The sequence below is a fragment of the Petromyzon marinus genome, chromosome 11, assembly GCF_048934315.1.
Source record: "Petromyzon marinus isolate PM22_M1 ecotype Great Lakes invasive population chromosome 11, UKy_Petmar_22M1.pri1.0, whole genome shotgun sequence".
Lineage (NCBI taxonomy): Eukaryota > Metazoa > Chordata > Hyperoartia > Petromyzontiformes > Petromyzontidae > Petromyzon > Petromyzon marinus.
The window spans coordinates 1,494,304-1,520,929 of NC_133677.1; the positions used below are offsets into that span (position 1 = coordinate 1,494,304).

The following is a 26,626-nucleotide window of genomic DNA, read 5'->3' on the forward strand; positions in this document are numbered from 1 at the left end:
AGTTTAATAAAAGATAATAGTTTAATAAAAGATAATAGTTTAATAAAAGACAATAGTTTAATAAAAGACAATAGTTTAATAAAAGACAATAGTTTAATAAAAGACAATAGTTTAATAAAAGACAATAGTTTAATAAAAGATAATAGTTTAATAAAAGACAATAGTTTAATAAAAGACAATAGTTTAATAAAAGACAATAGTTTAATAAAAGACAATAGTTTAATAAAAGACAATAGTTTAATAAAAGACAATAGTTTAATAAAAGACAATAGTTTAATAAAAGATAATAGTTTAATAAAAGATAATAGTTTAATAAAAGACAATAGTTTAATACCCGCCAATAGTTTAATACCCGCCAATAGTTTAATACCCGCCAATAGTTTAATAAAAGACAATAGTTTAATAAAAGACAATAATTTAATAAAAGACAATAGTTTAATAAAAGATAATAGTTTAATAAAAGACAATAGTTTAATAAAAGACAATAGTTTAATAAAAGACAATAGTTTAATAAAAGACAATAGTTTAATAAAAGACAATAGTTTAATAAAAGACAATAGTTTAATAAAAGACAATAGTTTAATACCCGCCAATAGTTTAATACCTGACAATAGTTTAATAAAAGACAATAGCTTAATAAAAGACAATAGTTTAATAAAAGACAATAATTTAATAAAAGACAATAATTTAATAAAAGACAATAGTTTAATAAAAGACAATAGTTTAAAAGCAGACAATAGTTTAATAACAGACAAAAGATAAACCCCATTCCCGCACCTCCGATTAGCACGATTGGCTACGTACGGTGCGAAAGAAGTTAAACATACACACATACATGTACACACGACAAAAACAGCAGCAACTGTCCCCATCTGTCTTGAGGCCCGGCCGTGGATTCCCCGTGGCGATAGCGCAAGACGCGTCCTGGGCCACCCTCATCACCATCACCACCCTCATCACAATCACTACCCTCACCACCCTCATCATCATCGCCATCCTCCTCGCGTGCTGCGTCAGTCACGGCCGTGGTGGCCTGTTACGTCCAGTCTCTCTCTCTCTCGCTTGTGATCCGTCTCGCTCTTTTACCATCGCTGTCTGTGTTTCGCCATCTCTCGGTGTCTTTCACTTATGGCTCTCTGTCTTGTCCCTCTCCTCGCCCCCCGGTCTCTCTCGCCCCCTCTCTGTCGCTTTTACTCTGTCCTGCGTCTCTCTCTCTCTCTGTGCCTACCTCCCATCTCTCCTCCGTCTCTCTATTTGTCTCCGGTCTCCCTCGCTCTGTCTCTCTCTCTCTCTGTGTCCCCCCCCAGTCTCCCTCCCTCTATCTCCCATCTCTCCCTCTCCCGTTTCTCCCCCTCTGTCGCGATGGCTCCATTGATAAACTTTTGAACAGATCCCCCCCGCCGCCACCTACCCCGGATTAAAACAAAACCTACAACAACAATCATCATCATCCTAATAATAATAGTAGTCATAATCACTATTTACGTGGGAAAGCCTCAATGAGTCGCAAGACTCGTTTTAAAGGAGAGTCCTGTTGCCTTGGTGCGGTTTTTGCTCCAATTGCTTCTTCAGGTAGGAAACCGGAGTGGTGATCTCAGGACCCACGCGGTCTGATGAGGCCCTCATCCAGCAGTGGATGTTGACCAAGAGCGCTGTGCACGGACGTGTAGACGTTATACCCACAATGCACCACAACACCGGTTAATTCGTCAACATTTTTTTTACAGAAATAACATTTTTTTAACGTAATAGATTACATATCTAACCGGCTGTAAGAGAAAGAGAGAGATAAATGAGGCTTTAGTGAATGTAAACACACGTACATACAATATGTTCATGAATAGGTGGTGGGTTTGATTTTCCCTCCCGGCGCGGCAGTTGAAGTTAATGACATCTGTCCGCCTCCGTCCAACCCAGCGGTACACCTGGATACCCCGCAGCTCGTGGTGGGGTAAACTGTGGGTACTCCCACCCTCTTTTAAGACTTTCTCATTCCCATAAATCCCGTATCAGTGCCCTACCTTATTACAGACTAATTCAGACCCTATTGGTCACCCCTTCTAAATCTCGACGTTCATCCCACAAATCTCGACGTTCATCCTACAAAGTCCCATCACAAGGGAGAAACACAAAAGACAAACATTTTTTCTGCCCGTATTGAAACGGCTGTACGCCGTAATACGGGTAAACCGTATCAGCTATTCTTTCCCTGCCCGCTAGCGTGGAAGAATAGGCCAAACACCCCCACACGGGGCCCTCTCGAGAGCTCCGTCGTGCAGAATTACTTAGCACCGCCAGTGGCGGCGAGTGAATAATTGCAGGGGACGGCCCCTTTACTTTGTGTCGAGAGATATCGGTTTACGTTTTCACTTCTTGAACGGACCCCTATCATCGTCATCGACGAGTCTTGACCTCTTGACCTCCCCTCCACGGCGATAAAGGAGCCACTGACGTTGTAATGGGATCGTAAATCACCGAAATTATAAATACACGAGCGGCCGAGGTGCGTGGTGCGTGGGGTGGCCGGGCAACATCCACGATGATCAGCGTCAACACCACGACCGGTAACCACGACCACCACCGACAGCACCACCAGTAGACGGCAAGCAGGTGGATTGTTTTGCGATTTTGGCAAAATCGCCTGATGATGCTGGATGTGATTACCAGCGAAACGTCGTACTTCCCAAATGTGTCAATGTTGTGGATTTACTCTCCAACACACCGGTGTGCTGAAGTAGTAACTCATTGGCGCGTTGTTCACGTGACAAATCCCTTACGACACATTTATACTTGTACGCGATCTAACCCAAAAACCTTTATTCTGAGTAAACCATGAGTAGCAGCAGCACAACTACCATCACCACCATCACCACCACTAAACCATGAGTAGCAGCAGCACAACTACCATCACCACCATCACCACCATCACCACCACCACCACTAAACCATGAGTAGCAGCAGCACAACTACCATCACCACCATCACCACCACTAAACCATGAGTAGCAGCAACACAACTACCATCACCACCATCACCACCACTAAACCATGAGTAGCAGCAACACAACTACCATCACCACCATCACCACCACTAAACCATGAGTAGCAGCAACACAACTACCATCACCACCATCACCACCATCACCACCACCACCACTAAACCATGAGTAGCAGCAGCACAACTACCATCACCACCATCACCACCACTAAACCATGAGTAGCAGCAACACAACTACCATCACCACCATCACCACCACTAAACCATGAGTAGCAGCAACACAACTACCATCACCACCATCACCACCATTAAACCATGAGTAGCAGCAGCACAACTACCATCACCACCATCACCACCACTAAACCATGAGTAGCAGCAACACAACTACCATCACCACCATCACCACCATTAAACCATGAGTAGCAGCAGCACAACTACCATCACCACCATCACCACCACTAAACCATGAGTAGCAGCAACACAACTACCATCACCACCATCACCACCACTAAACCATGAGTAGCACCAGCACAACAACTACTATCACCAGTAAACTATCAGTACCATCAGCACAACTTCCACCACCACCACCACAACTGCATTGGCAGTGGTGCAGTGACACACACCCCTAACCAACCCCTACCAACAACAACAACTCAACACATTCCCTTCGACGGCGAATCGCCGCCAGAAACATTCACACATATTACCTTGACACCGGGAGGTTTTTTTCATTCTCTTTCGCGATGCTGGATGTAACTGCCAAGCAAAGCTTCCGAAACCCAATTGTTTACACGTGGCGCTGCTGAAGCGGTCACGAAAATATTTGCGCGCTTTGCTCATCGTGTGATAATTTCAATAACTATTAGCTGTGTCGGGTGGAGGAGGGCGTACGACAAAAACGGTTCATTTCACGAGATCTGACACAACGCTCAATCGTTGTAGCAAGGCTCCACGGTGGACACTCTAAACTCTCTCGATATATGATTCAGTCTCAGGGCATTAATCACTCAAATATATTTTTGGTCTCTATTGCTTTGAGCTGCGGTGAAGGGCCATTTCCCCAAACGTCGGAAAATGACTCCGCTAATGACAGCATGGGAGGTCGAAGCCGGGTCACACTTTGCTCGCTTCGCACAACATCCTGCAGATGGTCGATCGCCGTGGCCGGGAGCTGAGCGTAGGTGACGTTCCTGAAGTGGTTCAGTGCGCTAACCACTGCGCCACCGCTCCCCACCTCAATCACTCGTTTAACTTTTGTAATGAGATCGTAAATCATAAAGCCCATTGTGTTCTCTAAACAAACACATCGCGGTTGCGTGTTATTGTGTAAGTCGCGGCTTGATTGTTTTGTTTTTCCTTCATATGAGTGACCTCTGTTTTTGTCGGGGTTGTGAGTGGGAATTCTGATCAGGAAGGAAACATAGCGTGAGCGTGCGTGTGTGTGTCTGTGTGTGTGTCTGTGTGTGCGTGTCTGTGTGCGTGCCTGTGTGCGTGTCGGTGTGTGCGTGTCTGTGTGTGGGTGTCTGTGTGTGTGTCTCGCGGTGCCGGGTGGCTAAAGCACAGCAGGTTGGCACAGTAGGGGGCACAGGTGGTGCATCAGCCAGTCATCTTAGTCAGTCGACCCGTGGCACCTGCTGGGTCTGCCCCGTGACCTTCTGCCAACGGGCGTTCGACACTTCACGTGGCCTCAAGGTGCACATGGCCTGGCACAAGCGTCGTGGTGACGTCACCGCCACTTAGTGGCGAATGGTGGTTGTTGTTGTTGTGTCTGTGTGTATGTCTGTGTGATTGTGTACACGGACACATACACGGGGTGGAATACACGAAAATATCCCCCGTATAGCCTTAACAGACTGTAGGGGCAGGTGCTGTTTGCGAGTAGTAGCACCTATGAAGGCCGGCACGGCACACGAGGGGGTGGGTGGCCAGCACCACGCCCGGCCGCCTTTCTCTCCCGAGGTGGCGATGTTTACACACCGTACCAGGTACTCATGAGGCCAAATCGACCTACATACCCTAACGTAGCTTTATAACACGCCACCACACACACGCGGCACGGCACGGTGATGCTGATAGCCATGATGAACGCGTGGTGCACACGCACGCACACAGCCACCGCGAACTCGACGCCACGAGCGCCTCTCACCCACACCACTCAACACCGCATCACTAAACCCACAACAACAACAACCGTCGCTGAACTCACAACAACAACCACCACCGCAGCGAGCTCCATCTTCCCGACCCACACTCCGCTTCATCGCCTCGCACCGCTGGCCGACCTCGTGTATCGATCCCATCCTCGTGTATCGATCCCATCCTCCGCAGCCATCACTCCTCCACCCGTGGGCACCCCCTATTCGACTACCCGCCACCCACCCACCACCCCACTCCACCCCCCCCTTTTATTTCCTATCCCTCGTACGCGCCATTCCTCAATGCACGCACCCCTCCCCCTCTTACTCTATTTACCCCCACCCCTATCCCCTATTCACACATTCCTCGACCCATTAATCTCCATATCACCCTATTCCTCTATTTCACTTATCATCATAGTATACAGATATCCATTCCCCTATATATAAATAGTACTCTCTCCCCCCCAATTCGAAATTCCCCGATTTGTCCATGCCATATTCCTCCATGCCCCATGGATCTACACCCATTCATCTATTCTCATATTTTATACATTCCTATATTCTTCTATTTCACCAATTCATCCATCACTTTATTTCGACATGACCCATCCCCCTATTTACAGTGAGGGAAAAAAGCATTTGATCCCCTGCTGATTTTGTACGTTTGCCCACTGACAAAGAAATTATTAGTCTATAATTTTAATGGAAGGTTTATTTGAACAGTGAGAGACAGAATAACAACAAAAAAATCCAGAAAAACGCATGTCAAAAATGTTATAAATTGATTTGCATTTTAATGAGGGAAATAAGTATTTGACCCCTCTGCAAAAACATGACTTAGTACTTGGTGGCAAAACCCTTGTTGGCAATCACAGAGGTCAGACGTTTCTTGTAGTTGGCCACCAGGTTTGCACACATCTCAGGAGGGATTTTGTCCCACTCCTTTTTGCAGATCTTCTCCAAGTCATTAAGGTTTCGAGGCTGACGTTTGCAAACTCGAACCTTCAGCTCCCTCCACAGATTTTCTATGGGATTAAGGTCTGGAGACTGGCTAGGCCACTCCAGGACCTTAATGTGCTTCTTCTTGAGCCACTCCTTTGTTGCCTTGGCCGTGTGTTATGGGTCATTGTCATGCTGGAATACCCATCCACGATTCATTTTTAATTCCCTGGCTGAGGGAAGGAGGTTCTCACCCAAGATTTGACGGTACATGGCCCCGTCCATCGTCCCTTTGATGCGGTGAAGTTGTCCTGTCCCCTTAGCAGAAAAACACCCCCAAAGTATAATGTTTCCACCTCCATGTTTGACGGTGGGGATGGTGTTCTTGGGGTCATAGGCAGCATTCCTACTCCTCCAAACACGGCGAGTTGAGTTGATGCCAAAGAGCTCCTTTTTGGTCTCATCTGACCACAACACTTTCACCCAGTTGTCCTCTGAATCATTCAGATGTTTATTGGCAAACTTCAGACGGGCATGTATATGCGCTTTCTTGAGCAGGGGGACCTTGCGTGCGCTGCAGGATTTCAGTCCTTCACGGCGTAGTGTGTTACCAATTGTTTTCTTGGTGACTATGGTCCCAGCTGCATTGAGATCATTGACAATATCCTCCCGTGTAGTTCTGGGCTGATTCCTCACCGTTCTCATGATCATTGCAACTCCACGAGGTGAGATCTTGCATGGAGCCCCAGGCCGAGGGAGATTGACAGTTCGTTTGTGTTTCTTCCATTTGCGAATAATCGCACCAACTGTTGTCACCTTCTCGCCAAGCTGCTTGGCAATGGTCTTGTAGCCCATTCCAGCCTTGTGTAGGTCTACAATTTTGTCCCTGACATCCTTGGAGGGCTCTTTGGTCTTTTCCATGGTGGAGAGTTTGGAATCTTATTGATTGCTTTTGTGGACAGGTGTCTTTTATACGGGTAACAAGCTGAGATTAGGAGCAATCCCTTTAAGAGTGTGCTCCTAATCTCAGCTCGTTACCTGTATAAAAGACACCTGGGAGCCAGAAATCTTTCTGATTGAAATGGGGTCAAATACTTATTTCCCTCATTAAAATGCAAATCAATTTATAACATTTTTGACATGCGTTTTTCTGGATTTTGTTGTTGTTATTCTGTCTCTCACTGTTCAAATAAACCTACCATTAAAAATATAGACTGATCATTTCTTTGTCAGTGGGCATACGTACAAAATCAGCAGGGGATCAAATACTTTTTTTTCCCTCACTGTATACCCACCTATTCATCTGTTCACATCCCCCTATTAATCTATTCCGTATTCTTCTATTCCCCTATTTATATATCCCCTCTATATCTCCATATTCATCTGTTCCCCTATTAATCCCCATATTCGTCTATCCCCCTATTCACATATTCCCCTACTCGTTCGCCCCCTCCCCCTCGTGTCCCCGAGGCCTCCCTCCCCACCACCCACAAGTTACCAGAGCCGCATTCACTCTGAACGATCACCGCACAACTTTAACCATCGCGCTGGTTCTTGCTGGCAGATTGGCGCCGTGGACCTGCACAACAACAACAACCACAACAACAATCGCCATTGGGCAATAAATGGCGGCGACATCACCACCGCCCCTCGTGCCAGGCTAGGTGCTCTCTGATCTGTTGCGCACAGACACGAACGCGCATCTTCATTTGAATCGCGATTCGACGCCACTATCGAATCATTTCAGTGCCGTGTTACAAACAAAAATAGACGTTTCTAGTGCCCGCCCTATATCAGGAATTACCGCTGCAGTTATAGCGATCAGCCGCTGCCATAAATAAAGGAGAATGCATTCGTTATTGCTTCATTGATTTCCACGCATTTCACTGCAAACGCATGAATTATTGCCCCGTCGAAATCCATTTCCGCAAATGAATTTATTATTTCACATTGATTAATCGATAACGATGCATGAAATACAGACGGATGTCCCACATAATGCCTTCAATCATTTCGTAAACGACGCCGTCTGCCTTCCTCCACCCACCTCGCCCCCCTACCACGACGAGGGTGACCTTCGGGTCAAGTGCTGTTAGCGAGCACCTATTAAAGCCGAAATGCTCCTCGCGAGGCCACGCTCAGAGACAGAAACACGAGCGGCCGTGCATCAGATGCGGAGCAGTCCTCTACAGCAGTGGTTCTCACTTTAAAAAAACAACAACTCAACCAATAAACTCCTTTGTACTTTTATCAGGTAAAGCCCATTGCACGATACAGTTCTTTTTCAGAAGCGTCCTGGCCACAGATGATAGGTCAACGAAGTCGCTGATCGCGTGAAAATTCAAAACAGCCGCACAATCTAAACGCGCAGACGCTGATTCTAAAGTGTGGAGGGTAAAGCCGGAGGACCCGGAGAAGAATCCGCGCGACGACGGGAAGCGAGGCACGCAGACTCCAAACACAGCAGCAGCAGCAGGCGTCGGGGTCCGGATCGAACGCACGACTTGCTGTTTACCAGGCGAGGTAGTTAACATCTCCTAGCCACCGTAATGATGATGAGAGAGACACGCAAACTCCAAATATACAGCAGGGATCAGGGATCGAACCCACGATCTTCTGTTTACCAGGCGAGGTAGTTAACATCTTCTAGCCACTGTGGTGAAGATGAGAGAGACACCCAAACTCCAAATATACAGCAGGGATCAGGGATCGAACCCACGATCTCCTGTTTACCAGGCGAGGTAGTTAACATCTCCTAGCCACCGTAATGATGATGAGAGAGACACGCAAACTCCAAATATACAGCAGGGATCAGGGATCGAACCCACGCTCTCCTGTTTACCAGGCGAGGTAGTTAACATCTCCTAGCCACCGTGATGAAGATGAGAGAGACACGCAAACTCCAAAAATACAGCAGGGATCAGGGATCGAACCCACGATCTCCTGTTTACCAGGCGAGGTAGTTAACATCTCCTAGCCACCGTGATGAAGATGAGAGAGACACGCAAACTCCAAAAATACAGCAGGGATCAGGGATCGAACCCACGCTCTCCTGTTTACCAGGCGAGGTAGTTAACATCTTCTAGCCACCGTGGCGCCCATTGTTGAATTTTGGTTCCACCGACAGTACCCCACCATTGCCCTGGATTCTGAGAAAGAACGAACTCTATGAATGAATTCTGAGAAAGAACGAACTCTATGAATGAATTAACATTTTAAACGTCCTTTTCTGCGTGGTGTCCTCACGCGCCAGTAACTGCAAGCGAAGACAGACCAAGGGACGCTCTGCATGTATGATGCATTGTGTCCGCGCTCCCTGATTACTCTTGGGAACCACATTGTTTACGATCAATGTGTTTAGAAATGTATTTAATATCCTTCTAGGTTGCCATATGGATTTAAATGTTGTCTTAGTTGTTTTATATTGGCAGATTAATTCACGATTATTCGCCAATGACTCACGTATCATATAACGTCACACATTTATTAAAACACCTCACGTACCCCCCCCTCCCACGTACCCACAGGGGTGCATGTACCCCCCCTGGGACATTGCCACTTACAGCAGGGGTCCACACGTACCCCCAGAGGTCCACATGTACCCCCAGGGGTCCACATCTACACCCAGGGGTCCACACGTACCCCCAGGGGTCCACACGTACCCCCAGGGGTCCACACGTACCCCCAGGGGTCCACATGTACCCCCAGGGGTCCACATGTACCCCCAGGGGTCCACATGTACCCCCAGGGGTCCACATGCACCCCCAGGGGTCCACATGTACCCCCAGGGGTCCACATGTACCCCCAGGGGTCCACGTGTACCCCCAGGGGTCCACGTGTACCCCCAGGGGTCCACATGTACCCCCAGGGGTCCACATCTACACCCAGGGGTCCACATGTACCCCCAGGGGTCCACATCTACACCCAGGGGTCCACATGTACCCCCAGGGGTCCACATGTACCCCCAGGGGTCCACATGTACCCCCAGGGGTCCACATGTACCCCCAGGGGTCCACATGTACCCCCAGGGGTCCACGTACTCTCCCCGGGTTGAGCACCAGGGCTCTGAGGCGGTGGGGCTGGGGCAAGGCCACGCTGCTCGCCTCGGGCCCCTTCCTGCGTCACGGCGCTGCCGATCGCGGCCGCCGCGATCGGCAGCGCCGTGACGCGTGGCGACAGCGTTGGGAACGAGCCTCATCCAGCAGTGCAGAGAGCACGGCTCGCGATGATGATGATGGGGAGGATGATGATGGCGATGATGAGGATGGTGATGATGGCGATAGCGAGGATGGCGAGGATGATGATGGTGATGATGGCAAGGATGATGATGATGATGGCGAGGATGATGATGGTGATGATGGCGAAGATGATGATGGTGATGATGGCGAAGATGATAATGGTGGCGAGAATGATGATGGTGATGATGGCGAGGATGATGGTGGTGATGGTGGTGATGATGGCGAGGATGATGATGATGATGGCGAGTATGATGATGGTGATGACGGCGAGTATGATGATGGTGATGATGGCGAGGATGATGGTGGTGATGGCGAGGATGATGGTGGTGATGGTGATGATGGCGAGGATGATGATGGTGATGATGGCGAGGATGATGGTGGTGATGATGGCGAGGATGATGGTGGTGATGATGGCGAGTATGATGATGGTGATGATGGCGAGGATGATGGTGGTGATGATGGTGATGATGATGGTGGTGAACAGCAAAACGGAATTCCAAGCACGGTTGTCATCGCGTTGAATATCCACGTGCGGTGACGCAATCGAGTTCCTCGTGGCACGGCGGTGATTGACCACCAGGGCCGCCGCCACCAGCGGGCGCCTTGTCGTGTGATTAGGATCTCAAATTATGATAATCCCTCCCCCCCAACAATAACCCCACCAACCCCCCCATCCCACTACGACGACTCGAGATGAGCGATGTCGTCAAAAACACGGCGCGGTTGCTGGAGCCGCGTGGTGGAGGAGGAGGCGGAAACACCGAAACTAAACTGTGTTTTAATTGTACCAGGTAAAGTCCAATCGAGATGTGAAGTTTTCGTGACTGCAGGGATCCATACTCTTTGGTTCTTTCGGCAAAGTCATCAATTGTTTCTTGCTGTGGTTGTCCCACCTGATGATGGACGCTTGTGTTGCGCTCGAAAATTCGTGATTTAATTAAAATTTTTGTTTATACCTACGTAACTTTGCCGAAATAACCAAATAGTCCAGGTAAAGCCCACTGAGCTATGTAGTCCTTGTTTAGAAGCGAAGCGACGTGGTAATCACAAATGATAGTCCAAAGCAAGTGGCTCATCACGTGGCAATGTATGGCAGCCAAATACTCCAAACGCGTGATGGTGATTCTAAAATGTGGAGGGAAAAAACGGAGAAATCGCAGAAAAATCCCACGCGGCCACGTGGAAAGAGACACGCAAACTCCAAATAAACAGCAGCAGGCGTCAGGGTCGGGATCGAACCGACGATCCCCTGTATACCAGGCGAGGTAGTTAACATCTCGCCATCGAATTTAGAGGCTCAGGATTAAGCTAAGGCCACTGGTGTCACTCTGTCATTACAATAGTACGAGAATTTATACGATTATAATGTAAAATAGATAGATGATTTGTCCATTATTATTTCTTCCTCACTGTATGTACATGTATTATGTATCCATGTGTTGACCACGTGTCACTGCTGTTATACAAGACGAGCCAATACAGATCGAAGTCCTCACGCAGTCCCGGCCCGACCTGACCCAACAATAACTCAACCAACGCGTACATAACACAACAGCTCGACACATTATCAATAACATTGCTCTTTACACAAAAAAAATGAACAGGAGAGACATATAGCTCTGCGACGTTTCGGGCAATGACCCTTCTGCATAAGCACACATACACAAAAAAAGTGCTTTCTGGGACTGGCTCGTGCGTGTGCGCTCATGTTATTTTTTTGCGAGACTTGACAGAACCATTTCTAAAATAAGAGAAGGGAGAGAGGACGTGGGTTGATGGATGCCTTGAGAGATGCAGGCAGACACACATTCATGCATTATTAACTCGCTGCCCGCGCATCGTCTGAGTGCATATCCCCTCTCTCCCTCCACACGTGCCATTGAAGACGGAGCTCGCGAGGGCCTGGGGGCGATCAGTGCCGGAGCCAGCCCGGGACTCCCGGCCGGCCCGGTCGCCCCGGTCGCCCCGGTCGCCCCGGGTACTCCGAGCAAAGAGTTGCAGGAGGGTGCAGGGGTACCGGCCGCGGTTGCGAATGTTAACTACCTCGCCTGGTATACAGTAGGTCGTGGGTTCGATTCTGACGCCTGCTGCAAATTTGGAGTTTGCGCGTCCCTCCCCGTGCTCGAATAGATCCGCGTTCCCCCGTCCACATTTAGACACAAGGTGCGTTTAGAGTGTTTGGCTGCTGCTATACATGTCCACGTGATGATGAGCCACTTCGTTGAGCTATCATTTGCGGCCAGGTCGCTTCTGCACAAAGAGCTACGTAGCTCAGTGGGTCCTCCCTGGTACAATAAAACGAGTTTCGTTATCTCGCGGCGCTGCCCGAGTAGCGGTGCCGGAGGGAGGCGCTCACAGCAGTAGTGAGTTCGTCAGCGAGAGGAGAGATCAAACGTGCTCCAAGTCCCAATTCGCATTGGCCGGCATGGCCAAGTCTCGTGAACACCCATCCCGAACCACCCTACACCCTACTCCCACCATCACCCATCCCGCACCACCCTGCATCCTACTCCCACCATCACCCATCCCGCTCCACCTTACACCCTACTCCCACCATCACCCATCCCGCACCACCCTACACCCCACTCCCACCATCACCCATCCCGAACCACCCTACACCCTACTCCCACCATCACCCATCCCACACCACCTTACACCCCACTCCCACCATCACCCATCCCGAACCACCCTACACCCCACTCCCACCATCACCCATCCCGAACCACCCTACACCCTACTCCCACCATCACCCATCCCGCACCACCTTACACCCCACTCCCACCATCACCCATCCCGCACCACCCTACACCCCACTCCCACCATCATCCACGGTAGCAGCTGGGGGGGGGGGGGTGCAAGGGGATTAATCCACCAGTCGATTAAGCGTCGTGGCTGATGGTGACGGGGACCAAGGGCCGGTGGAGGAGTGGAAGTGGAATGAGGACAATGTTTGACCTTCACACACATTGGAGTGAAACGAGGAGGGGGGGGGGGAGGTGAAGGATCGCACGGCACGACAGGGGAGACAAACTGCACGTTCGGAATGGAACGCGGCAATGGCAGAAAGTGTTGTAGATGCGACGAGGAAAAGCGAGGTTGCCGTGCCGAGTTGGAGGAGGATAGCGCTAGTAACTTGGAGGTTGTGAATGCAACACGCGGTAGGAGAGCGTTGCGTTGTTGTGACGAGGGAGAGGAGGGAGTGTGTGTGGTGGTGAGGAATGTGGTGGTGGTGCTGATGGTGGTGGTGGTGATGATGAGACGGGAAAGAGAGGTGCTTGGAGCAGAGTTTGGTGACAGGGCATTGAACATGCAGAGGATGTACTGCTCACACGCACGGATCCTACGTGCATGCGGACACGCAAAACAACAACAACGACGTGGTCGATAAATCAATGAAGCGGAAACCGTGACGCATATTCTCTGGATTATAAGACGCTCTGGAAAGTAAAAAAAAAACCGCAACCCAAGGTGCGTCTTAGAATCCAGCGAGTACGGCGATGAGTGCGCGCGCCACAGCGGTGGATTGTGGGTAGCAATTATAACAATAATAAACAGTCTCCAGGGATCTATTTGACTAGCCACCAAAAACATGAAATAACACTTAGGACCGCCACCCCCTTGGCCATCGCGAGCAATTTTCTCCAGCAGACATTTAAATGGATTGTTCCGTCCCATTGTGTTAACTCAATTTTCCTTCTCATTTGATTTTAATTCCAGTTTCTCTAGCCCATGACATGGTGGGACCTTGGCCCTCCCTCCCCCTCGTGTTTGTGTTGCTCGACTTTGACTCGTAGATGTATACTTATTTTGCTGTAATGGATATTCGTTGTAAAGGTCGTTATCGTTTTGTCGTTCACGTGCAACGCGAGTTTCGTGGTTAGCGCCCTGCGCTACGATTCCCCCGCTCACCGCCAACATATTGGTCCACCGGGATCACCCACTAGGTCGACTCAGCCTTAAACGGGCACCTGGTGTGGTGTTTAAACATCGGCACTGAGGAGACAAAGGCGGCCGGGCGTGGCGCTGGCCACCCGCACCCCTTCGTGTGTCGTGACGGCCTTCATTAGGCGCTACTCGCTTACAGCACTTGCCCCACAAGTCTGTTCAGGTTATACGGGAGATCTTTGTCTTTTGTTGCCTTGAATAAACACACGTGATAGTCCATGGGCCACGTGACGAACTGCTGCCACCGAAGGCAAGCTCGGCTCGCGGTTGACTCGGCCCATCATATCCCCGGGGGGGGGGGGGTCGATAAAACTCAGAACCACTGGGTGGCGAAGTCAACAGGTGGACTTGTCTTACGGAAATACGCGACCCCGCCAATGGGAACGTGGAATTTCCGCCACCGGCTCGGCAGGGCCGTGAACGGGAGATGAGCCCCAATGCCCGTGATGCTCATCTGTCGCTGTGACCTGGCGAAAGGGGTTTGGTAACCCGGCAGGCGGAGTCCGAGCATCCTGACCGAGCCCTCGGCGATGGTGGTGACCAACCCCACCCGGAATGCGCTCGCGACTCGCCACACTCCGAACCCGCACCCCGAACCCGGCTACATGGGTTCGATTCCCCGGCCACGGCTAACATCGGTGGCGAGCGATATCCGAACCGGTCCTACCGACAGCCCCTCCCCAACTCCTGAACTCCCTTCACCAACCTGCGCTAAACGCGGCGGTGAAGCACGGTCTAACAACCCACCACCACCCTCGCGACTTGCGGGGGGAAGGCCTCATCCAGCTGTGGATTTATATTAAGACAGGGCTTGTACAGTATTCCTACACGTTCTCGTTCATTATTATTATGTTTTTAAACCTCCACTGCTCTGCCCACCATCGCGCTCGATCGGCTTCCATGCCTCCCGGCTGTGAAGGAGCGCGCATTCTCAGTCTGCGCTAACCTCGTGACCGGCGAGCGCCTCACTCGACCATCGGTGGTCGAACCAGCGGCGCCTCCTTCCCCCCACACGTCCCTGGCCACTTCCCCCCAGCGTACGAGTCGAGCAAGCGTCACATACTCCGCTGCTGCTGCTGCTGACGATGATGATGAGACAATTGTCGAAATCGGTCCAGAGTCGTGGTTCGTCGCAGACCAAGCGGGGGACGGTCACCTGCCGTGGCTCTTCAAGGACTGCTTCGTGACGTCATTTATTTAAGTGGCCCATCACCGTCTCGTGTTCATCACCACCACCACCGTCTCGTGTTCACCACCACCACCACCGTCTCGTGTTCACCACCACCACCACAACCGTCTCGTGTTCACCACCACCACCGTCTCGTGTTCACCACCACCACCACCACCTCGTGTTCACCACCACCACCACCACCGTCTCATGTTCACCACCACCACCACCACCATCACCACCACCACCACCACCTCGTGTTCACCACCACCACCACCACCGTCTCATGTTCACCACCACCACCACCACCACCGTCTCGTGTTCACCACCACCAGCACCACCACCACCACCGTCTCGTGTTCACCACCACCAGCACCACCACCAGCACCACCACCACCACCACCGTCTCATGTTCACCACCACCACCACTACCACCACCACCACCACCTCGTGTTCACCACCACCACCACCACCACCGTCTCATGTTCACCACCACCACCACCACCACCGTCTCGTGTTCACCACCACCACCACCACCACCTCGTGTTCACCACCACCAGCACCAGCACCACCACCACCACCACCACCGTCTCATGTTCACCACCACCACCACCACCACCACCACCACCACCACCACCACCACCACCACCACCACCACCACCACCTCGTGTTCACCACCACCACCACCACCACCGTCTCGTGTTCACCACCACCACCGTCTCGTGTTCACCACCACCACCACCGTCTCGTGTTCACCACCACCACCACCACCACCACCACCGTCTCATGTTCACCACCACCACCACCACCGTCTCGTGTTCACCACCACCAGCACCACCACCAGCACCACCACCAGCACCACCACCACCACCACCGTCTCATGTTCACCACCACCACCACCACCACCACCTCGGGTTCACCACCACCACCACCGTCTCGTGTTCACCACCACCACCACCACCGTCTCGTGTTCACCACCACCACCACCACCGTCTCGTGTTCACCACCACCACCACCACCGTCTCGTGTTCACCACCACCACCGTCTCGTGTTCATCACCACCACCACCACCACGGCGCATTGCGGCTCTTGAAATTATTTTTTTGTTACCGAATGACAAAGCAAATGTCTCAACTTGTTGTTTCGGTTGCAGGCCCATGTGTAAAATAGTACAGGGGTCTGCACCGAAAGTGGAGACAGTCACGTGGAGGATGCGTATCGCATTGTCTGTATTGTTGCTGTTCCACATTCCTCGAGTCCTCATGCAGGGGCTCTTGGCTAAACATCGAACAAAGGCGGTGGTCACCGCATCGCCGCGCGATTTCAGAAACGCGCTTCTGTGGCCGTCTGGAACGCTCTTCCTAAGCACTTTGAAATACGAATTGAAAACTCATTTCGTTGCAACGATTTAGTTTATCGTCGCGTCGATTTTTTTATCCGATTGCTCCGGTTTCCCCTCCACATTTAGAATCAACATCACGCGTTTGGAGTATTTGGATGCTGCTACACGTTCCCACGTGATTGGCCACTTAATTGAGCTCTCATTTTGTGATCGCCATGGCTCTTGTGAAAAAAAGCTACATAGCTCAGCGGGCCTTACCTGGTTAAAATAAAATATAGTTGTGTTTTTTTGGCCAGTTTATAAGGGCCGTCTCTCCGTCCCCATGCCCCCCCCCCCAGCACGGACCCTTGCCGTCAATTCAGGCCGGGGACCTCGAATGGCATCGCCGCAACGGAGCGCTCCCCTCGCTTCGAGGCATCCAAAATTTATTTTGCCCATAAAGCGAAGCGGCCTTTTATAGTCGCGTCTCCATTGGCGCGGTCGGCACGCTCCCACGCCGTCAGCGAGGCCCTTCGTGGAAGACGCAACTCGGATGCGCCCCCCCCCCCCCCCGCCCTCTCTCTCTCACAGGCGAGAGGCTCGCGACCTGAAGGTTGCGAGTTCAACTCCTGGTTTGGGTGGATGGGGGGTGAACTCAGCTCCATCATCCCACTGCTGCGGTCGATAACGATGCGAGGGTTCCGCTTCGCCTCGCTGTGGGCAAGTCAACAGCGGCGGTGCTACGGAGCGGACACTTTGTGGGTATTGGCGAGCTACGGAATGGTGCCACGGTGGCTAGGAGATGTTAACTCCCTCGCCCGGTATGCAGGTGGTCGTGGATTCGATCCCGACCCTGACGTCTGCTGCTGTATATTTGGAGTTTGCGTGTGTCTCTCTCCCCCCCCCCCCCCTCTGGTCGCGTGGTTTTCTTCTCCGGGTCCTGCGGTTTGCCTTCCACATTTAGAAACACGTGTTCAGAGCGTTTGGCTGCTGTTAACATTTCCACGTGATGAGCCACTCTCGTCGAGCTCTCATTGGTGATCGCCAGGTCGCTTTTGAAAAAGAACTATATAGCTCACAGAGCCTTACCTGGTTAAAAAAAAAGTTGTTTACTTGTTTAGTTTTAGTGCGAACCACCGTTTCATCCTCCGGAGTCAACGCGATTTCTTGCTCGAACGAACATTCAGGCGATGCACATGCGGCTCATGTTTTACAGCCCCGAGCCGGTGGTGGAAATTCCCCATTCCTGTGGCCGTGGCGTTTGCCTTCCTAGGACCAGCAGGGAAGAAGGAGAACTTATTCTGTAAAAATAAACCTCCAACCCAGAATTTGAAGTCGCAAACCCCAAATGGCGAGCAGCCCGCTCTAACCGCGGATCCACCGTTCACTATGAACCCGGCCACGGCTAACATCAGTGGCGAGTGATATCTGAACCAATCATATTACCCCTCCCTCCCTCCCTCACCCCGACTTCCTTCACCAGTGAATGGCGTGGTGAAGTATGGTCAAACAACCTCCCCAATCGCCATGCCGTGGGAACGAGGCTTCATCCAGCAGTGGCATGGCAAAAAAGCCGTAAAGGTTATTACTGGATACAGTGTGGGTTTATACGGGTATGTGGAACGTGAGTTTTATGGCAGTGTAGGTTTTATGGTTATATAGGATGGGAGTTTTATGGGAGTGTGGATTATATGGTTGTAGGGGATGGGAGTGGAGGTTATAGTGGAGGAGAACGCCCACCCCAGGGCCCCCCTTCCGGCCCTCCTCCCCCTCCATAATCTTCATCGCCCAAGGGGCCTCACTTGCCCAAAAGCCAATGATAGCGAAGGCTGTTCGGCGAAATCCGCGGTAGCGCCGAGAAATCTGCAGCAGCGTGAGCATGCGCATTCCGCCCACACGACGCCAAAGTCTCACTGGATGACCAAGAAACCAAACATCTCATTGCAGCAGCACGACACCTCCTGGAAACCAGTCTCGAGACTCAATGCGGCTTAATACAATGTGACATTGGTTATTGTATTTATGTTATTCTTACACTTGTCCCAATAGTATGCTAAGGCTATACGGGAGATATTTGTCTTTGTTGCCGGTGGGGGTGGCGCAGTGGTTAGCGAGCTGCGCTCCGAACCCAGCCATTGATAGATGGTGGCCGATGACGACGGTGATTTCTGATTTCGTACTTGGACGCTCAACGTCCCATGATGTATTCACGGTAAACATTCGTACCGAGCCACTCCTTTGTGTGGGTAGCCGCCTGTGCGCGATGGCTCACAGCCGCGATACCAGCAGCAGCAGCAGTGGAGGAGCGGTGCAGGTGTTGGGGGCTAAGAGGGTCGCAGGAGCCGCAAGCGCCACGGGGTTAAACGAGTCAGCTGCTCCCCATTAAAGCAGATCAGGGGGCGGGCGGGCGACCAGAAACACGCGGAGCGGATCGCTCTGGCAGTCCGACCTGGAGTGCGCCTGCCTGGGGTTTCCACACACACACACGCTTGTGTGTGTGTGGTGGTGGGTGACGCGCTTGTGTGTGTGTGTGTGTTGGTGGTGGGTGACGCGCTTGTGTGTGTGTGTTGGTGGTGGTGGGTGACGCGTGTGTGTGTGTGTGGTGGTGGGTGACGCGCGCTTGTGTGTGTGTGGTGGTGGTGGGTGACGCGCGCGCGCGTGTGTGTTGGTGGTGGTGGGTGACGCGTGTGTGTGTGTTGGTGGTGGTGATGACGCGCGCGTGTGTGTGTGGTGGTGGTGGGTGACGCGCGCGCGCGTGTGTGTTGGTGGTGGTGGGTGACGCGTGTGTGTGTGTGTTGGTGGTGGTGATGACGCGCGCGTGTGTGTGTTGGTGGTGGTGACGCGCGCTTGTGTGTTTGTGTTGGTGGTGGTGGGTGACGCGTGTGTGTGTGTTGGTGGTGGTGGTGGTGGGTGACGCGCGCTTGTGTGTGTGTGTGTGCTGGTGGTGGTGAGTGACGCGCGTGTGTGTGTGTGTTGGTGGTGGTGGGTGACGCGCTTGTGTGTGTGTGTTGGTGGTGGTGGGTGACGCGCGTGTGTGTGTTGGTGGTGGTGGGTGACGCGCTTGTGTGTGTGTTGGTGGTGGGTGACGCGTGTGTGTGTGTTGGTGGTGGTGGGTGACGCGCTTGTGTGTGTGTGTGTGTTGGTGGTGGTGGCGCGTGTGTGTTATTATGAACATAGTCGACGTTTCGGTGGTTAGAGGGGAGAGGTTCTGTTGGGGGGGGGGGGGGGGTGGCGTGAAGTGATGGATAATGATTATTGTTTTTTTTACTTAACTTTCGTGACTGCAGGAATTCATGTTCTGTGGTTCTTTCGGTAAAGTCACGTTGGTAGATGACGACCGCTTGTGTCGCGACCAAAACGTCGTGATATTTTGTATTCACTTTATTTATGATAGTACTTTTTTTCTATCGACGTGACTTTACAGAAAGAGCCACAGAATGATGATGTTGGTGTGAAGTGATGATGTTGTTGATGTTGTCGGTGCCTACGGTGACGTGAACGCTGTTGAAGATTTCGACGGCGTTGGATTGTGACGTCACCGATGGCTGTCGTCACTATGGGGGGAGGGGGGGGGGGAGACAATTCCGTAAACGCCGTCGACGGACGTCAGCAGACGCACAGCGCCAAGGCCACGAAGCCGCTGCGTCTTATCGCCCCCCCCGAGATCCTCGCCTTCAATTGATCTTCACTACACAAATTTAATTACCCCCCCCATCGAGACACAAAGCCGCTGCAAACGGCAATTACTGTGATAATACATACATTAATTATTAACGCTCCGGGTCACCTTGAAGGTGGTGGCATGTGGGGCGGGGGGCTAGCTCTGGGAAAGCACTCTAATTTAACAACAACTAGAATAACAACAACCACAACAACGTTCAGGCTGCTGCAAATCCACTGCTGGATGAGGGGCAACCACGTGGCCTGTGTCGGGAATGGCGGCTGTTGTATTTCTTGGGTCAGCTCCCATTGGCCGACGCCATCCCCCCCCGCCACCCCGAACGCCTTCCGTTGTGTGTCGAGGCGCACGACTTGCTTAGTTTCGGGGTCAGATCGTGTCCGAGGAATGATGCCGACTGTTAGCCTTGGAACCCTCCACCACCCGACACGGCCAGGTGAGATAGAGCAGTCACGGTCACGTGGGTTAAAATATGCACACCAATTTGGATTAATTAGCAAAACCAGGGAGGCGGAATGCTGAAAATTCCTGGCAAAAGAGTTGGCAATGCACAGAAACTCGACGTGTCGCCGGAGATCGCATGCAGCAGCATCAAATGTCAACAAAATCTTAGATTTACAATTAGGAATCTTAACATTGGTCGCGAAAGCCTACGTATAATTTTACCCATTACAGGCTTTTATTTTATGCATCAACTTGTCACCTACTTGTGTCTTTCTGCGCGTGAGACGGCCTCGTCAGGTGGTGTAACAAACACAACCAACACGACCTCCACACGTTCGTCAACTGCCGCCCCTAAAGTGGAATAATTATGCATGTTTCCCCTCGCTCTATGCGGTAGTAGATGCGTTACACAAAAGGGGGGTGGGAGGGGGGCGTACAAAGCGAAATAGCCTAGCGTGGACCCGCACACGTCAGCCAACCCACAGTGCACCGCACGAGGAGACGGCTACCTCTCGAGTAGCGCGCACAAACTTCAATTACCCAATGTTGTCCCACGTCCGACCGCATCACAAATCAAATTCAAGACCGCGTATAGCGAATTTTTGGTAGAATCATGCAAGCCGCATGCACAGTCCGAAGTTTCACGAACCGAACACTCAAAGCGAAGAAAAAACCCTGGACTATAGGTTGACGTTTCGTGCATTGGCCCTTGAACGGCAACGTAAAAGGCATCTCCGCTAAAGAGGCAGTGCCACGGTCCAAGTCATCCCGAAACCCCGGGTCCATTTATGCAGCCTCGCGGCTTCTCGGCAGATCACAACGCAGCTCAAGATCTCTCCTTGTTGTTCCTCGCAGATCAATGAAACCAAACCCATCACCCCCTTGCTCGCACGCGGCAAGCCACCACGCGTGCCGCCACGCGTGCCGCCACGCGTGGTGCCACCACGCGTGCCCCCTCCCCCGCGCACAAAAACCCCGCAACTGAGCAACGCGGTGAAGAATGACCCACCCACCACGACCGACAGACACAGGGATGGCGCGTGAAGGCCTTCATCCAGCGGTGGATCGAGGATGGCCCGCGACACGGACGCACTTGGAGAAGGTGCGTCCGTGTCGCGTGCCGGTCAGAACGTCGACGTCTGGTGCGGAGCTTCCCGACCCGACTCAATTAGCCGGGCCATCTATTTATTTATTTATTCCACAGAGCTCGCGGCGCGCGCTCCGCTTTGATTTCCAATTACCGCAGCATCACACAAAGAGCCGGCGTCCTAATTAGTCATCGCCTGCCCGTCAACGAGAGGGGGATGCGCGCGGCGCGAATGAGAATCGCGGCGCGAAGTGGCCCACGAAGCCACGGCACTCATGGGCTGAGGTTTGTTGTGGTCTTAGTGAAGGGGGTCAGTGAGATGGAGGGGGGGGGGGTGTGGGGGGGGGGTGTGGGGGGTGTGTGTGTGGGGGGGGGTGTGTGTATGTGGGGTGTGTGTGTGTGGGGGGGTGTGTGTGTGTGTGGGGGGGTGTGTGTGGGGGGGGGGGTGTGTGGGGGGGTATGTGTGGGGGGGTGTGTGTGTGGGGATGTGTGTGTGTGGGGGGGTGTGTGTGTGTGGGGGGGGGGTGTGTGTGTGTGGGGGGGGGGGTGTGTGTGGGGGGGGGGGTGTGTGTGTGTGGGGGGGGGTGTGTGTGGGGGGGGGGTGTGTGTGTGGGGGGGTGTGTGTGTGGGGGGGGTGTGTGTGGGGGTGTGTGTGTGGGGGGGTGTGTGTGTGTGGGGGGGTGTGTGGTGCCGGACGGGCAACTCTGTCGTGGACAGTGCTGTGGGGGGAGTTCCAATTTTGATTGGCTCCTCCCCTCATGGCATATGTGTCCACCACAGGGGCTAAACGGGGGCTCTGGACGGGTGCGAGGGGCTGGTAACCCCTCCACCTTCAATTAATTACCACAAAACCACGAATTAAAGTGAAATATGTAACAACTAAGCTTGTGCCGGAGGCCCCGGGGGGCCAGGCGTCTATGACGTCTCCTGGCCAAACCCCAATTGGCGGAGCCAGGAGATTGAATACCTACCCTCGGGGCTACTCCAGAAACAACGAAAAGCCACTACGGGTGGCCACGTGGAATGTTCGAACGCTCACTGCAGAGGAGAGGCTGCCACTCCTCTGTCGGGAGCTGGACCGGTACCGCCTGGATCTATGCGGCATTCAGGAGGTCCGGTGGACCGGCTCTGGCTCCTGCCACCATGAGGGGTGGACAGTCCTCTACTCGGGGCAGCAGACTGCCAAACAACAGGGTGTGGGTCTTCTTTTGAACAAAAGAATGAAGGGGGCGTGGGAGCGTGGCGGTGAGGTGTGGGAAGCTGTAAGCCCCAGGCTACTTTGGGCTCGCCTTCCCATCAACCGGAGGCGAGGAATGGTGGTCGTGGTTACTTATGCCCCCACCGAAGATGAACATCCGTGGAGGGATGCAGGCAAAGCCGATGAGTCAGATGCCTTCTATGACCTCCTGTCACAGGTGCTGGCTAAAGTGGCCCCTCGGGATAGAGTCATCATGTTGGGTGACTTCAATGCCCGAGTTGGTCATGATACTGGCACCTGGTCTAGAGTGATTGGAGGGCATGGGCCAGATCAGCTCAATAACAACGGTAGGAGGCTGCTAGATTTTTGTGCAGCCCATGGGCTTGTAATTACCAACACGCTGTTCCGGCATCGGCGCATCCACACAACATCATGGATGCATGCCGGGTCCAAGCAAGAACATCTGCTGGACTACATAGTGACGGACCAGCGAATGCGAGCCCATGTCCTTGACACCAGGACCTACCGTGGAGCTGATCTGCCCTCTGACCATCGACTAGTCATCTGTAAGATGCGCCTGCCATTCTTCCACTCCGGTGGTGGGTGTACACCCAGGACCCCATTCCAACCTAAAGTGGCCTGGTCTCAGTTATCTGATGAAAGTTGCAAGCGAGAATTTCATCATCGCTTGCGGCTGGGATTGGCATCGTCCCCGACTCCTCCTGATGTCGAGGGTAAATGGGCGAGGTTTAGGACTGTGACTCATGCAGCTGCAATGGCTGCTTTGGGTACGCGGTCCAGACCTCCCCAGACACCCTGGATGACAGAGGAGTTGTTCAGGATGGTTGAGAAAAAGCGACAGGCCCACTGTCATCGGCTACAGAATCCCACGTCAGAGAATGAGGAGGCTTACCGCAGCCTTCGCTCGGAGGTTTGGAGAGCCGTGAGGCGCTGCAAGGATGGGTGGTGGTCGCGGGTTGCTGAGGAGATGGAGTCTGCCTCAGTGGCCCGTGATCACAAATCGCTATTTAACTCCATCAAAAAAGTAACCTGCAGCGCCACACCTATTACCATCATTAGGGGAAAAAACGGTGATCCAATTTCCGACCCCCAGGAACAGGTTCGCAGATTTGCTGAGCATTTCTGTGAGGTCCTGGGGGAGGGAAAATCCCACAGCCAGGAAAACATCGTGGCACAAAGTGAGGATGACCCTGCTGAGGCTGCGGTGCCTCAAATATTGGATGAAGTCACCCCCTGTGAGTGGCTGGCTGAGGTGCCATCTGCTGAGGAAGTATTGAAGGCGATCCGGAGTCTGAGACCAGGAAAGGCAGCGGGCAGAGATGATCTCCCAAGCGAAATGCTGAGGGAGGGTGGCGTTTGTGCACAGACTGCCCTATATGACATCATAACAACAGTCTGGACCACTGGACGGGTTCCGCAGGATTGGAAGGATGCCCTGGTGGTCCCCCTTTTTAAGAAGGGGGACCGCACAGACTGTAACAACTACAGGGGCATCTAACTCCTCAGTGTGCCGGGAAAGGTCCTGGCAAGGATTATTCAGCATCGCCTTGCCAGGCACGCTGAGGAGAGGCTTGCGGAGCCCCAATGCGGTTTCAGGAAAGGGCGGTCCTGCACAGATGCCATATTTTCTGTCCGTCTGCTACAGCAGAGGTGTAGGGAATTCCAACAAGACCTACATCTCTGCTTTATTGACCTGGTCAAGGCCTATGATACCATCAGTAGGCCTGGGCTCTGGGTCGTTCTTCGTGCTTTTGGAGTACCTGACCCTCTGCTCACGATCATTAAGGACCTTCATGATGGTGAGCGGGCCCGGGTAAAACTACGTGGCCGGGAGTCAGAGCCATTCCCTGTACACCTTGGGGTGCGACAGGGATGTCCTCTAGCTCCCACATTATTTAACATCTATTTTGACCACGTAGTTCGTGAAGCCTTCAATAGCTGTACCGGGGGAATCTCCATATGGTACAGATATAATGGGAGGCTAATCGATGCCCGGGTGCGGTCAAGGGATGGCTCCCTATTGCTCAACCACGTTATGTATGCTGATGACTTGGTAATAGCTGCTCAGTCAGAGGAGGAGTTGGAGACGCTGCTGCTGAGACTGGAGCGTGCCACTAAGAGGTGGGGCCTTACCATCAGCCCCACCAAAACTAAGCACCTGCCTGGGTATTTTGTACCATCGGACACTCCACCCCCACAACTCCCAATCGGTGATGGGGCAGTTGTGGAGAGAGTGGAGAGTTTCCCATACCTGGGCAGTGTGCTTATGACTGGCTCCAGTTTAACAGCAGAGGTCTCACTCCGAATCAGTCGAGCGGCAATATCTTTTCATCGGTTGCGTAACGCTGTGTGGAAGCTACCTGGTCTGTCGCTCCGCACTAAGCTTCAGGTCTTCTCGGCCACGGTCATTCCCTCCCTTCTCTACGCTTGCGAAACGTGGACCCCCCTAATGGAACATCTTCGCCGGTTAGAAACATTTAGGCTGACCTGCCTACGATCCATCCTGGGTTTAACCAGACTGGATTGTGTGAGGAGCTCACAAATCCTTGAAAGATCTGGGCAGGGTCCCATCGGTGAGCTCCTCCGGCAGGCAAGGCTGCGATGGCTGGGTCATGTAGCCCGCATGCCCAGCCACCGCATGCCGAAACAGCTTTTGTTTGGCCGGATTGAGGGGGCTAAGCGGGCGCGGCACGGGCTAGAGAAGAGATGGAGTGATGTGGTACAGGAGGACGTGGAGCTGAGTGGACTTGCCGATGACTGGTACCAGCGGTGTCAAGATCGGCCTCTGTGGAGGAGGCTCGTGAAGGATGCTACTGGGCAGTTGGAGGCAGTCGCCCTCCAACAACAACGGAGGGCGGAGGAGCGACGCTCACAACAGCGAGCGGAGCGCCGGGTGGCTAAAGCACAGCAGGTTGGCACAGTAGGGGGCACAGGTGGTGCATCAGCCAGTCATCTCAGTCAGTCGACCCGTGGCACCTGGGTCTGCCCCGTGACCTCCTGCCAGCGGGCGTTCGACACTTCACGTGGCCTCAGGGTGCACATAGCCTGGCACAAGCGTCGTGGTGACGTCACCGCCACTTAGTGGCGAATGGCGGTTGTTGTTGTTGTGGGGGGGGGTATGTGTGGGGGGGGTGTGTGTGGGGGGGTGTGTGTATGTGTGGTGGGGGGGGGGTGTATGTGTGGTGGGGGGGGGTGTGGGGGGTGTGGGAGGGGGGGTGTGTGGGGGGGTGTGTGTGGGTGGGGGGGTATATGTGTGGTGGGGGGGGTGTGGGGGGGTGTGGGAGGGGGGTGTGTGGGGGGGGTGTGTCTGGGGGGGGTGTGTGTGGTGGAGGGGGGGTGTGGGGGGGGTGTGGGAGGGGTGGGGTGTGGGAGGGGGTGTGTGGGGGTGGTCATAGCTCAAAGATTAAAGTCATTCATCGTGCCTGCAACCGCTGAGAGCCTGGGTTCG

The 26,626-nt window shown here is 52.7% G+C and overlaps 1 long non-coding RNA gene across 1 annotated transcript; it reads right to left on the minus strand.

Annotated features, from left to right (window-relative positions):
- Nucleotides 1-20,112: 20,112 nt before the first annotated feature.
- On the minus strand, nucleotides 20,113-21,996 carry LOC142924269 (uncharacterized). Its single transcript, XR_012941452.1, has 2 exons — nucleotides 21,886-21,996; nucleotides 20,113-20,303 (listed from the first exon to the last, which is right to left on the minus strand). It is a non-coding gene; the product is annotated as an uncharacterized LOC142924269 (long non-coding RNA).
- Between the last annotated feature and the right edge of the window lie 4,630 nt (nucleotides 21,997-26,626).